General features: G+C 31.5%; 1 long non-coding RNA gene across 2 annotated transcripts; it reads left to right on the top strand.

Moving 5' to 3' along the window:
- The first annotated feature begins 726 nt into the window (after positions 1-726).
- LOC143238266 (uncharacterized) lies at positions 727-7,602 on the top strand. Of its 2 annotated transcripts, none has more exons than XR_013020481.1 (3): positions 727-912; positions 5,785-5,970; positions 6,798-7,602. It is a non-coding gene; the product is annotated as an uncharacterized LOC143238266 (long non-coding RNA). The 2 variants fall into 2 exon arrangements; XR_013020482.1 differs by lacking the exon at positions 727-912 and adding an exon at positions 959-1,426.
- The last annotated feature ends 3,578 nt before the right edge of the window (positions 7,603-11,180 follow it).

The raw sequence follows: 11,180 nt of genomic DNA, 5'->3' as shown, positions 1-11,180 counted from the left end.
CACACTACAGACAATACTGTTTTAAAGGTATGTAGAGAAACATTCTAAACATTCTAACACAAATAAACGTTTAACAAATGAACACTAATAATCTACAAAACTTTCTCTGTCTATTAATTAGAATACAATTTTAATGAAATATTTATATGTTAGTTGTTATTTATTGACCAATAATAAACTTCACATATTTTATTGTAATCTCACTTGTTTTTAGTGTGTTCTGTTTATTTTTCCAGTGATACTAGGTGATAACAATGTTGTCTATCTTATCTTCTATGTGATACAAACCATTAAAGTTAGGTCGATGACATGATTTATACAACCTTTGTAGGTTTGAACACAACTGTAACTGTTTTTATCGTTGTCTTTATACTTGGTATTGAACATCATATGGTTGTGACTAGTAGCAAGTAAAGTTTCTAAAATAATAATAAAATAATTCTTATAATTAACCAATAACACAAAAACATCTAAGGTAGGATAGTATCTACTGAAATAAAGTTTCATTTACTTGATTGTTTCCTAACCCTAACAAAGGTTGTAACACTGTTAAATAAAATATTTCTGTAATATTTTAAATTAATATTAAATAAAACGTTAATAATTATATACAGGACAATATTATGTGACGTAACAATTAAATGGAAGGAAATAACTGGCAAACCGGTTTTGAGACGTTACTTGTAGTATTTTAATTTCATTGGTAAAATATCAAACGTTTTTCAAGACTAAATCACCTACTTATATCTAAACATCGCTAACTTACTTATATCAACAATAAAGAAAACTTGTTAATGTAAACAAAAGTTTAACGTTGCGAGCGCCACCTTTGTTAATGACGTATTTTGTGATCAGTTGTACGCAATTGTCCTTACTGTAACGAAAACTGTGTCCACCACAAACCACCAGGTGGTAAGCGTTTCTTGCCATGCATTAATTTATAATACATCAAATAATTTTAGGGTACTGTGTATTTTATCATGTATTTGTATTTCACATTCATGTTTAGATGTTTTTAACTTTGTGAAAATGTGTAACAAATTTACTTTAACATGTAAACACGGTATCTGTGTATTTACATGAGTTATTGTATAATCTAATTAAGTAATTGACCTTTAATTAGTTAGTATATCATTTGCATGTACATATTAATTATATATGAGGTAATACTTCCACCTTCATAGTGCCATACTAACTGGTGATGCCAGTTGGACTAGTGTGAGACTGTTATGAACGTTAGTGACCTGTTTGATTTTGTTGTGTGAGTGAAACACGTGTGAAACAAGTTTGGATGTCTCAATGACTGAAGGAAAACTATCACGAGTGTAAGAGTTGTGAGCTTTTATGAGCTTCAGTGTGATTGATGTGAGACATTATGGGTGTCATTGTCGTTTCTGAGAGATCAACATGGATGTAAGTGTGACTGGTAAGAGACTCTTATGGAAGTCAATATGACTGAACCTTAATAATGTTATATTTTTATTTCTTACATTAATTTACAATGTTTCTATACTGAAATTGTATTCATGAATTAAACATGAAAACCAAATATTTTAATGTAACGGAACTTGAAAGAATTTTTGTTAGTTTTCAATGTTGTTATTTATGTCTAGACACTAACACATTCAACAGACAATGTTTAGAAGACATAAAAACGCGTATAGAGAAAACTGCACGTGTGTAACTAAATGTGATGTGTGTTCATAACGTGTCTACATTTGTTAAATAACTATTTTATAAGTCAACAGTTATTGTAATACAGTCTAGCTGAACATCTGTTGGTACGGTGTAATTTCAATCTGTTTCTTCTGCTAACAATGTACTACAAGCGACAGTCGTTAGTATCAACATAAAACTAACAGAATGTATAATAAAGTTCTCCTTTTTTTTGGCTGTTGTCTGTGGATCTCATTAGTTATACCTTAAATTCCTTCACTCGGTTACTTTATGGTAAGTACTAACAAAAAGTCTGTTGTTCTATAAATGGCTTATGTAGCAAAAATACTTTAGAACAAATGTTCATTAGACAGATTTGTAACTACACTTAGGACAACTGTTAATTAGATGCATTTGTAACCATACTTAGAACAATTATTGATTTGATGAATTTGTAATAATTTTTTAGAATATTGTTGATTAGATACGTTTGTAACCACACTTCGAACAGTTTTTGATGAGATAGATTTGTAACAATATGTAGAAGAAATATTTCCATATTTAACAATCTGGCACGCATAATAGACATAATTCACATGGTATATATAGTAAAACGTGTACAAGCCGGAAATATTAAAATTTTGCAACATTATCGTAATATTTCTGTTACAAAAGGCCCTCTATGTGGCGGAAACTACGTAACGTGAACAGAAAATTATTTTTCACGTACCTCATTTATCAACAAGTGCGATTAGAACCTGAGTAAAGGCGGAAAAATGTTTTTGATTAAATATTAATTTTTTATTTAATTTATAATTTCTTTAAATATTAATAAATTCTTTTATAATTAATATTTTTTTAAAATATTAATAAATTCTCAGACATTTTGTTACAGTAAGCATTGGTTAAATATATCCTGTTCTTTCTTCTGTCGTCTTTTTTCTGAAGTTAAGTTGGATTCATGATTTTTAGAAACATATTTGTCTTTTAAGTGCATAATTCTACTCTTTAAATAATTCTCACGAAAAAATAAATTTCTATCTTCTCCAATTTTAAAATTTAGGAAAAATTTACCAAATGTCATAGGTAAAAGTGAAAATCCGCGCTGTTTCTAAAATTTAAGGAAGAATAAACTTCCTGTGGAATGGAATGCGAATAATAAAGCGTGTATGACATGTACTATATTCGAGGAATATTTAAAAAAAAATAAACAAAAGAATAGAACAAGAAAATAGGAATATTATACTTTTCTTAGGTAATGCAACTTGTCACCCAAAAGTTCAACTTTCAAATGTTTCTTTAGTCTTACTACCTCCATGTACAACATCAGTTCTATAGCCACTATATAATGGAATTATACAGTGTATAAAATAGAAATAGAAAAAATTGATGCTTCATGAACGACTGTAAGAAAGCATTTAAAATGACCATGACCTGTTAGATGCAATTGCATTTTTAAGTAATTCAATCAAATGTGTAAAAGATGGATGTGTAATAAAGTGCTTTCGAAACTGGATTTATTCTTGATAATGGCGTAGATTGTGTAGAAGTTGTTTATTATGACGATTCTAGTGAAAACCAAACTCTGATCGAGAAGATTGATGTAGATGATTCTGTAAGCGTGGAAAGTTTTGTGAACGTTGACAAGAATATTTTAACAGAAATTGATGAAATTGATTCAAAATCTTTAAAAGAACCGCAAGATGTTAACAATGTGAGAAATTCAGGAGATGAACAAAATGTAAAAGGAAATAAAAATAAGTGTTAAGTTATATAAACGCTATCAAATTGTATGGAAAAATGAAGGGGAAAAACGAGCTTTGTGAAAATACGGTAGAACTGGCGTTGTCTATTAACCACATGAGAAAGCCCATTAAAAAACGAAACAGTATAAATTAGACACTTTTTTCAAATAAATGTGATTATGATTTCGTGTACTTCTGTATATTTTGAATGTCTATTTTTGTTCTTATTTTAATAAATATAGCATAAACAGTATAATAACTTTCAGTGATATCGAGGAAACCCACTTGTAGAGAAAATTATATGTGTAAAACGACTCGTCTGGGTTGAGAAAAAATATTTTAACTCCTCTACGTAAAACTCAAACGAACCGTTTTACATAGTATAATAACTTTGTTCACAAACATCTTACTTCTCTTCATTATGTATAATTAAGGAAATGTATATTCACTGTCTAAGCCGGAAAACCTGCTTAAGCCGAAAATTTTACTCGGTTCGGTACGATTCCGCATTATACAGTTTTACTGCAATTATTAAATTTATGTTCGCGGTTCAAACTGGATATTTTCGAAATTAACACTTATTCTTATTAATAACCGTAATGTGTTGTTAATAACTGTCATGTTTTTACAGTGTACAGTTCTTGTTTATTGTAGAAGATGTTATTAGTTTCCAAGTAATGTAACAGTCTGTTGGATGGGACTTTGACCATGACTTTACCTAAGTTGTACAGAAGACTTATAGGTATATAGCTATTTGATTGGCTGACGTCCGTGTCTTTTTTTTTTTTTTTTTTTTACTTTTTTGTAGTGGTTTTTCAAATCAACGGACAGTGTCCGCAAGAGAAGTTTTTAATGTTATGTTATTCTTCTGGTGTTTTAAGGATGATTTTTATTTCTGTTAGATATAAGGCACGTATAATGATCACAGTGCTCATGTAATGGGAATGAAAGGTTAAATAAATAATAATAATAAATAATAAAGTACTGACATATATATTGTAATTCTGGATAGTTTAGGCCTAAGAAGAGCCACATAAATGTAAATAATTCAGTTTTAAATTGAAATATTTTAATATAAAAATGACTATCATACTTTTCTTCTTCTCCGTTACTGCTGTATATGGTGACATATTACACTGGAAAAAATGTTTTGTTTTCAGGGTTAGTCATGTTTCAATAATTATTTATTGTGTAATAATTATTCTAACATTGTATTATCTTTAATTTTATGTAGATGCTTTACCGTTTTAATCACATAAGACAGTAAAACCTATAATTTAACTACAAATGGGACTCTGTAGAACTGAAAGTTTTATACTTATTTGTGTTAACTGAATACTAACGCACTAGGCCAAAGCTTAATTACAAAACTTAACTTTAATTTGGAATTAGAAATGGATATAAATACTTTTGGATATAATAACATTAAATATTGTTACTGAGGATAGGTATATTTTCATGCAAGAAGATAAAGAATGAGCCAGAATTGCGTCAAAGAATTTGATCACAGACAGCGATCATCCATGCACAATATTTTCAAGACTTCCAAGACCACGACCTCAAATGAGTGAAGCTTGAATTATGTCTACGACCCAGGGAATATTTTAAATATTTCATTTCCATACCGTTTATGAAAGAAGTGGACTACGATTCTATTACTGCGTTTTTTATTTTTTAAATTACTATACTATAGCTATTAGATATAGAATATTTTACGAGATATCTCACTTATTGCATTTGTTACAGTTATTATTTTCAGGTACATTCAAGATAATTGTAATATGACTTTCAGATATAGAATATTCTACGATTTTTTTAGTACTATTCATTAAGGTTCTTTCAGATATATAGAATATTTACTATTTTACATTAATGTTCGGTAACCACTTACGGAACTTAGTTTACTTTAAGAACTAGCCAATATGGTTACAGTCTGGATATATACCATTACCAAATATTTTGTACATCGAAATGATTACCTGACGCTAGTACAGCGGTAAGTCTACGGATTTATAACGCTAATATCAGTGGTTCGATTCCTCTCGGTGAGCGCAGTAGATAACCTGATCGCTTTGCTATAAGAAAAACACACACCCAACCAATCGGTGGATGTGTTCGTTCAAGTGTGGTTGTAGAAAACACATCTAACTAAAAATTTTAACATGAAAACCGAAAAGTAGTTGAACATAGAGTATTACCAACTATAACATTTAGGTTTAACGTTCTAACGTAGCATGTAGTTACATTTAAATGTTACTTTATTCGATGTTCAAGTTGTCAGTAAACTGTAATACTTCAAGTAAAATATATTACCTTCTATAGTAGAAAACCTCTCTCTAGCCAGATCTACTAATTCTGTAACGGAGTCCACTATTCCTTTCAGTGACCCAATAGTATTACAAGTTGGGTGATGATGGACATCAGCGTGGGCCAACACGAAGAAATACAATATATTTATCATCTTATAGGCTGAAAGAGCGAGCATGTTTGGCGCGACGGGGATGCTAACCCGCGACCCTCAGATTACGAGTCGCACGCCTTAACACGCTTGGCCATGCCAGGCCGGACGGTAGGTGAACTAAACTTTGTTTCGTAATGTAGCTTTAGTTAATCCTCAGTCAATGGCTGTTATCGTGAAACATTTAATGAAGAGTTAGCCACTATTTTCATAGAAGAAAAACTACTTTGTTCCACGAACTCAGTTATGTAGAATAATTGGAAAATAAGTTTCAGAACGAGCCCAGGTTTAAAAATTAAAAATAGTAAACTTTGTTAAGAACATATAACGTTTTTTATTAATTGTTTCATGATATTTCTTCACTTATTCTGTTTATTAAAATATACTAATCATCACTTTTAAATATACAGCTTATAAGACTTTTTTACTTATTCGTTTTAGTTTGTTTTTATATATGCATCAAAATGTTAATCTGTGTTCAACCTGACACTTTTTACATGATGATAAACATATATCAGTGTTCAATAACACATAGGAATCAACTTTTTAGTTTATACCATAAATTGCTTCAAGTTTCTTGAGGAATTACAAGCATATTACTTCTTAGTCTAGAATCGTTTTTCGAACAAAAATTTGGATATTACGTTTCTCACGAATTAAGCACAATGTCACATAAAGGGGGGATCTGTGTTCTGACAGTCATGGGTATCGAAACATGATTTGTAGCATGGCGAGATCGAAGACATACCGCTGTGCCACTTGGTGCCAAATTAGTGAGATTGGTTTTAGTTTAAAAAAGTATGAATTTCTTAAGACAGTTTCCACATATTTTGTACAGAATAATGTTGAATAATACAGGAATATATATTTTAAAGTTTTATTTTGATACTATAAAACTTAGTTATCTTAGTATTTCTTATTTATTTTCTTATTTCTAGTTGATCCAAAGAAGAGGAGTTTTAGAAAAACAGTTGAAAAGTTTTATAGATCTGAAAGACTTTGACAGAAGTCAAAGATATGCAGAGTATGACGAGTTATTGGTGGGCCTGGCATGGCCTAGCGCGTTAAGGCGTGCGCTTCGTAATCTGAGGGTCGCGGATTCGCGCCCGAGTCGCGCCAAATATGCGCGCCCTCCCATCCGTTAGCCCTCGAGTTGCTTTGTGCGAAATTCCAAAACAGTTCTTGGTACGAAGTGAAAGAGAACTCTATAAAATGAGTTACAAAACGTACAAGGGTGAAGCGGGTGAGCTTAAACTTTATTCCAGTACAGAACATCCTACATTATCTGTTTATATATTAATTATTTGAACATTATTGAACATAACAACATGATGTTCAGTACCAAGGATAAATACAACTATAAAAACACTGGTATTTGTGCTCAAAGCTAAATTGTTTTGAATTTCGCGCAAAGCTACTCGAGGGCTATCTGCGCTAGCCGTCCCTAATTTAGCAGTGTAAGACTAGAGGGAAGGCAGTTAGTCATCACCACCCACCGCCAACTCTTGGGCTACTCTTTTACCAACGAATAGTGGGATTGACTGTCACATTATAACGCTCCCACGGCTGAAAGGGCGAGCATGTCGGGGCCGTGCTCAAAGCTACAAAGGTGGTACAATAATTGTATTTTACGTCATCTGTCATGATAGACAGACAAGATGGACATATATTCTTTACGTTTTTTATTTTTTCTCAGTGTGTAATTATATTTAAATGGATATTTTACCATAAAGAAATAAAGTAATTTTGATGAAAGTTTACGACTGTTACTTTAATCTAATATTCGTATTATAATTAAATTGTTTATCTAAAAATTTTTATTGTCTACAAATACTTTAAGAGAAATGTGTTTAATAACCATATAATTTATATATAACATATTGTCTTCTGTTTCTGTTTAGTTTGAATAATCAATAAAACTTTTCCTTGCGCTGTGTTAAAAGGTTTAATAATGTTCCAATCAACTGAATACTGACTGTTTCTTAGCTGCCAGATTAATTTTTTGTGTGAATATTTACATGATTTTAATATTTCTATAAAACATAATCTTGGACCTTCAATAATAAGAAAGTTTTTTTCATATTTCTCTAAAAATTACATCTTTACTTAAATCAATAATATTGCAATACAGAGTTTCAAATTTCATATATTGTGTTATTAGTAAACGATTACAATATGTACCAAAATTTTTACTTTTTTTCTTATTTCTTGGCACGAAGTGTTATTTCCCAATTGCTTATGCCTAAAGTAAAATGGAAAAAGACTTATTTGTTTTTCAAACTTTGCTCTTTTGACCTGGGTAATGAAATTTTCAAATTCAGTGCTGAGTAGCTGATTGAAAATTTTCTCGAACTTACAAGAATTTTCAAGAACTTCTAGATTATTGTAGAACTTACAATAATTTTCTAGAATGTTGTAGAACTTACGACAATTTCCAAGAACCTTTTAGAATTTTCTAGAACTTTCCATAGTATCATGTATTTAGGGGCTCACCACTCACCACTTCAGTTTAGTTCTAGCTGCCTAAGTGAACACATAGAACCTATCTGATTTTATCAAAGATGGCATCAAGAAGCTGCAAGCATCCTCCAGACACATTCTGCTATGTATGTGTCTAATTTATCAAGACAAGAGCGAAAATGTACTCTGTGATAGCATCTACTGAAATGTGTGTAGCCTACAAGGTACATTTTGGCATGCCTGTCAAGCCAAACCCTAGGCACTTCATTTTACCTGCGAGCGCTGCAAAAAAAACTCTAGAAGGTAAGACGGACAATTTTTGCTTGCTTGAATATTAAGATTTTATATTATTTAATTTTTAGATCTTTTAAAATTTAAATATCTTTTGAAGCACCTCAAATAGGAACTAAACAGCGTAAACACCTTGCTAGAAGCCTTGCAGTATGATGTGTATGGCTGAGAGGTTATCGGATATTTAAAAATGGTGGCACTCTGATGTGTCTCCAAGGAGGCTTTATCAAGTTTCCTTGTTGTCTTTGCCTTTGGGACAATAGCAACACCGCAGTGCACTACAACAGGAAGCACTGGCCACACTTGACCGAGTTCTCTGTGGGGAGGCACAAAGTCAAGTGTGAACCACTAATGGGTCACCAGAAGGTGTTGTTCCCACCATTGAACATAAAATTGGATCTTATGAAACAATTTGTCACAGCTCTTGATAAGGAATCTGAATCCTTCACGTATCTTCGAGACTTCTTTCCTAAGCTGTCTGATGCAAAGATCAAAGCTGGTATCTTCGTTGGACCACAAATAAAGAGGATCCTGGAGTGCACAGAACTCCCCAAGAAGCTCAGTGGGAAGGAAAAAAGCTTGGGGCAGCTTTGTCGCAGTGGTTCGGGAATTCTTGGGCCATCACAAGGCCGGAAATTATGTGGAACGGGTTGAGGCTCTGATGAAGAACTACGGCAAAATAGACTGCAGGATGTCCCTGAAAGTCCATATCCTTGACTATCATTTTGATAAATTCAAGGAGAACATGGGAGCCTACTCAGAGGAGCAAGGCGAGCGATTCCACCAAGATATAATGGACTTTGAATGCCGCTACCAAGGAACATATAACGAAAACATGATGGGAGCCAATATTTGGGAGCTGATACGTGAAAGTGATTTACATTACAGTCGCAAATGTCGAAAATCTACCCACTTCTAAACAATTTTTGCTTATTTTTGTATAACTTTAGTATAAATACATGTAAATCTATATTCATATGTTGTTTTACTCAGACCTTGTGTAAATGAAAATGTACAAATTTGTCCATTTTTACATAGAAAATAGGTTAATTTCCAAATTTCATTATCCAAGTCACAAAAGCAATGTTTGAAGGGAATAATGGCCATTTTCTGCAATTTTACAACATAAGCAATTAAGAAATTACATATATTATTCAGAAAAAAATTGCATTTCATAGTGTTATTATTGTTAACTCATAAAATTAAAACTATAAAGAAGATACAATTTACAAGTATCTTATATTTCTTTCCTATCGGATGTTTTTCTGACGTATAACATTTATTATCCAGTTGTTAGCGTGAAGAATTGTGGTTTTGAAAGTTTATGATCCATGTCTTACTCAAAAATAATCATACTTCTCATTACAGGCCATTTTTGTGTTATAAGTATAAAGATCAAACACCAATATTGAAATATTAAGTTAGAGAAGTTCAAAAATTGTCGGTATATGGTGTTGACTACCTACATTCCTTCTTACCTGTCAACAGAATATTGGGTAAAGATGGCGTAAATCATTGGGATAATAAATACGTTTTTAAATTCCACATGAATGTATCATAATGTTTATGAACACAACGTTTTAAAACGTTTAAAATCAGTGTCAGTCATGTTGGTGTAACAACCAACCTGAAAAAAATAAAATAATTTTAAAACCAATCTATTCAGAGCAATGATTACGCCGCAGTACAGCAACCACTAGTAAAATGTCTTAACTTCTGAATTTGTGTTAATGAAAGCACAACGATATAGAAACGTTCTTGAGTTAGAAAATGAACAAATGTATGTGTATCAAAATAAACATTCTTTCCAAAAACGGCTCCATAGGATGTGGGTCAAGGGTACATCTTGCTAACGGGTATAAAAGAATCCCCATATCCTCGATAACATAATACAGGTAAAAAGACAAACACAGCGTGGATGTCAAAAGAAAAATACGTGAGATATTCGTTTGGATGTAAAATATTTACTGTAATGTTATATATCAGACTGTAATCATATTGGTTAATTATTAAGTAAATTGAGTTACGTTAGTGGTTACCGAACATTAATGCAAAATGGTAAATGTTCTACATACATGAAAGAACCTTAACTATGGATCTGAAGTATATGATAGAATATTCCATATCCATATTACATATTCCATATGTAATGTTATATTATATTTATCTACCGGATACCCAAAAATAATAACTGTAGAAAATGCAGTTAATAGGATATTTCGTAATGTATTCCATATCTAATATCTAAAAAATAAAATAGGGCAGTAAGAAAAAAGTATTCCACTTCTTCCATGGATGTTCTGCAAGAAAAATATATAAATAATTCCCTGAGTCGCTGTAATAGTGAAAATACTACTCACTAGTGGTCGCTGTTTTTAAAGGCCTGAAATTATTGTGTTTTAAGATCGCTACCAGTCATCAAATTATTTGATGCAGTTCTGGCTTGTCCTTCATCTTCTTACTTCAGGTTAAAGCTACACTGAGTAACAAAGTTTAATGTTATATTACTATTATCTAATATTATTCTGTCCAAAAGTAGTTATATCGATTTCTAATTCAAATTAAAGTTC

The sequence above is a fragment of the Tachypleus tridentatus genome, chromosome 13 (genome assembly GCF_004210375.1).
Source record: "Tachypleus tridentatus isolate NWPU-2018 chromosome 13, ASM421037v1, whole genome shotgun sequence".
NCBI classification, from domain to species: Eukaryota; Metazoa; Arthropoda; class Merostomata; order Xiphosura; family Limulidae; genus Tachypleus; species Tachypleus tridentatus.
Note: the sequence above shows the minus strand (reverse complement) of the source record. Positions and strands in the feature narration are given on the sequence as shown.